We start from the raw sequence: 3,196 nt of genomic DNA on the forward strand, positions 1-3,196 counted from the left end.
AGATGAGGTCTCGCAGCCCAGGCGGGTCTCGAACCCGCGGGCTCAGGCAATCCACTCACCTCAACCTCCCAAAGGCGCAGGATTACAGGCTTAGCCACCGAGCCCGGCTTGATTATAATTTTATACTCGTTCACCAGATGAGAAGTTTTTTAATGTTTATACTAGGGCAAATAGAGATGAAAATATTTTTTATGCATTGCCTTGCTAAGCTATGGTCTGGCCATGTTTTCCTAAGCTTTGGCCTTCTCCCCTATCTTGGGAAGGTAAATCTCTCTCTCTCTCTCTCTCTCTCTCTCTCTCTCTCTCTCTCTCTCTCTCTCTCTCTCATATTTACTATCTGAATAAAGTATATTTTCCAATCTAAAACATTATTTATATATATATATATAATTTTTTTGAGTTGGCGTCTCACTCTGTCGCCCAGGCTGGAGGGCAGTGGCATGCTCCCAGCTACCACAGCCTCAACCTCTTGGGCTCCGGCTATCCTTCTGCCTTAGCCTTCCAAGTAGCTGGAACTACAGGCGAGCACTACCACACCTGGCTGATTTTTTAATTTATTATAGAGATGAGGTCTCACCAAGTTACCCAGGCGGGTCTCGAACCCGCAGACTCAGGCAATCCACTCACCTCAGCCTCCCAAAGGCGCAGGATTACAGGCTGAGCCACCGAGCCCAGCTCATAATATATATTTTTTAACTTGAAGACTAAGTGAGAATATCTTGTTCATGGAACTGACCTCGGCAATTCAAAAATTACACAATATCTCTTTTTCTTTCTTTCATATATATATTTAGAAAGAATAGAGATGAGATGTCATTATATTGCCCAGGCTGGTCTCAAACTCCTGGGCTCAAGCAATACTCCCACCTTGGCTTCCCAAAGTACTGGAATTATGGACATAAGACACCATACCTGACCTATATCTCTTTCTTATATATAACATAGTCAGAAATTATTAAAAAATATGAGACATACTGGTAAAAATCCAGAGAATCTCAATTCTCTCTGGTAAACTTAAGTCAGTTTCTCTTGCCAAAATATCTATTGTAAGAAAGAGAATATGAATTATTTTTTTTCCTGTTTCTAATACCTGCCATGGCTTTACTGTATGTCTTTCATATGCTTTTGGGTGATAAGCATTTAATCTACTGAGATGTCCAATTAGAACAACTATATGAGTTTGGTTTTTAACTTGAAATTTTTAAAGGGTAACATGATGAAGGGGATATACCATGTTAAAACCTACCCTCTACTTTGAAGGTATATACTCTCAAACAACTAACTTTTTTCTTTATTTTTCATTAATTTAGTTTTTTACTTTTATTTATTTATTTATTTGAGTTGGAGTCTCACTCTATCACCCGGGCTGGAATGTAGTGGCACGCTCACGGCCACCACAGCCTTGACCTGCTGGGCTCTGGCGATCCTTCCACCTCAGCCTTCCAAGTAGCTGGAACTATAAGTATGCACCACCACACCCAGCTAATTTTTTTATTTATTGTAGAGATGAGGTCTCCCCGAGTTGCCTGGGCTGGTCTCAAACCCGTGAGCTCAGGCAATCTTCTCACCTCGGCCTCCCAAAGTGCTGGGATTATAGGCGTGAGCCACTGCGCCTGATCTAATTTTTTTTATAGGTACGAGGCCTTGTTATGTTGCTCAGGCTGGTCTTGAGCTCCTAGGCTCAAGACATCCTCCCACCTTGGCCTCTCAAAGCACTGGGATCATAGTATGAGTCACTGTGCCTGACCACTAACTTTTTTTTACAGTGGAGAAATAGAGTTAAATGGTAAAATCAGCTGATATAAGAGATAAAATTAGTTTCCTTATGTCAGTTCTTGGCCAGGCTCAGTGGCTCAGCCTGTAATCCCAGCTGGGCTCGGTGGCTCAGCCTGTAATCCTGCGCCTTTGGGAGGCTGAGATGAGTGGATTGCCTTCGCCCGTGGGTTCAGGACTAGCCCGGGCAACTTGGTGAGACCTCATCTCTACAATAAATCAAAAAAATTAGCCGGGTGTGGTAGCGCACGCCTGTAGTTCCAGCTACTCAGGAGGTTGAGGCAGAAGGATTGCCGGTGCCCAGCAGGTGGAGGCTGCGGTGGCCAGGAGCATGCCACCGCACTCCAGCCTAGGCGACAGAGTGAGACTCCAACTCAAAAAAAAAAAAAAAGTCAGTTCTTTAATATTTCCTTCCTAGAGGCAAATAACTATTTTTTCCAATCAGCTTTCTCAGGTTGAAGTTTATTCTAACTTATTGTGTGTCACCTTCTAGAAATATAGTATACACACATACTGTATATATCCCATTTTTACCTAAAAGCTCATTACACTTGCACATACCTTGCCTTTTTCACATAGAAATGGGTTTTAGGTTTACAGGTCAGTGGCATTAATTACATTCATGGTGTACAGCCATCACTCTGCCATCTATCTCTTGAAACTTTTTTCACCTTCCCAAACTGAAATTACCCATTAAACAATAACTCCTTTTTTCCCCTCCCTTAGTCCCTACAACCACAATTCTACTTTTTGTCTATGAATTTAACTACTTTAGGACTTCATAGGTGAGGTCACATAGTATCTCTTTTTTGTCTGGCTTATTTCACTTAACATAATGTCCTCAAGGGTAATTCATGTAGCCTGTGTCAGAATTTCCTGAGTTCAGAAGCCAAATACTATTCCATTGGATGTATGTACTTCATTTTTATACATTCATCCATCAACAAACTTGGCTTGTTTCCATCTTTTGGCTGTTGTGACTAATGCTGCTGTGGATGTGGGTATGCACATAACTGAGTCATTGATTTCCATTTTTGGGTGTACCTGTACCTAGAAGTGGAATTGCTGGATCAACTCTATGTTTAATTTTTTGAGGTTTTGTTTGGTTACATTATTTATTTATTGAATATTTATGTATTTATTATTTATTTATTATGTCTTTGTTAATTATTTATTATTTGGTTGGTTGGAGTCTCACTCTGTCACCCAGGTTGGAGGGCAGTGGTGTGCTCACAGCCACCACAGCCTCGACCTGCTGGACTCAGGTGACCTTCTACCTCAGCTTTCCAAGTAGCTGGAACCATAGGCATGCGCCACCTTGCCCAGATGATTTTTTTTTTTTTTGAGTTGGAGTCTCACTCTGTCGCCCAGACTGGAGTGCAGTGGCCGCTCCCGGCCACCGCACCCTCAAACTGCTGGGCTC

At 42.1% G+C, this 3,196-nt stretch overlaps 1 protein-coding gene across 5 annotated transcripts in view; it reads left to right on the top strand.

Moving 5' to 3' along the window:
* The window catches only part of LOC103269282 (histone H2A.V), a 16,928-nt gene that overhangs the window by 2,960 nt on the left and 10,772 nt on the right, over positions 1 to 3,196 (top strand). The window lies entirely within an intron of this gene.

The sequence above is a fragment of the Carlito syrichta genome, unplaced genomic scaffold (genome assembly GCF_000164805.1).
Source record: "Carlito syrichta isolate Samal-C Ts95f unplaced genomic scaffold, Tarsius_syrichta-2.0.1 Scaffold309173, whole genome shotgun sequence".
NCBI classification, from domain to species: domain Eukaryota; kingdom Metazoa; phylum Chordata; class Mammalia; order Primates; family Tarsiidae; genus Carlito; species Carlito syrichta.